Source organism: Gossypium arboreum, chromosome 1, assembly GCF_025698485.1.
Source record: "Gossypium arboreum isolate Shixiya-1 chromosome 1, ASM2569848v2, whole genome shotgun sequence".
NCBI lineage: Eukaryota > Viridiplantae > Streptophyta > Magnoliopsida > Malvales > Malvaceae > Gossypium > Gossypium arboreum.
In genome coordinates, this window is record NC_069070.1 from 25,314,965 (window position 1) to 25,315,565 (window position 601).

Below are 601 nucleotides of genomic sequence, written 5' to 3' on the forward strand. Positions count from 1 at the left end.
TGACCGAATCGACGTTATAAATGCCAGCTGTTTTTGTTGTCTTTGTCCTCATGACTTGCCACTGATAGTTATTCAGTGACATCTCCTTTATAAATTCATAGGCATCTTCAGGTGTCTTATTATTGATGGTTCGTCTAGCGGTTACATCAATCATCTGTCGAGTCAAAGGATTCAGGCCATTATGAAAAGTTTGAACCTGTAGCCAGAGTGGTACCCCATGGTGAGGGAGTCTTTGCAAAAGGTCCTTATATCTCTCCCATGCATCGTAGAGTGTTTCTAAATCCATCTGCACAAAAGAAGAGATATGATTACGTAGTTTAGCTATTTTAGTCGGCGGAAAATATTTTAGTAAAAAAATTTCGGTCATTTGTTCCGAAGTAGTGATTAACCTTCATGGTAATGAGTTCAACCATTATTTAGCCTTATTCCTTAACGAAAAAGGAAACAACTGAAGGCGGATGGCGTCATTAGAAACGCCATTAATTTTAAAGGTATCGCAAAGTTCTAGGAAATTTGCCAAGTGAGCATTGGGATCCTCATCTTGCAAACCATCAAACTAAACAAATTGTTGTATCATTTGAATTGTGTTAGGTTTCAGTTC

The 601-nt window shown here is 37.9% G+C and overlaps 1 non-coding gene across 1 annotated transcript; it reads left to right on the forward strand.

The window, feature by feature from the left end:
- Positions 1 to 212: 212 nt before the first annotated feature.
- On the forward strand, positions 213 to 319 carry LOC128282626 (small nucleolar RNA R71). The gene has a single exon (XR_008272970.1). It is a non-coding gene; the product is annotated as a small nucleolar RNA R71 (small nucleolar RNA).
- Positions 320 to 601: the final 282 nt, after the last annotated feature.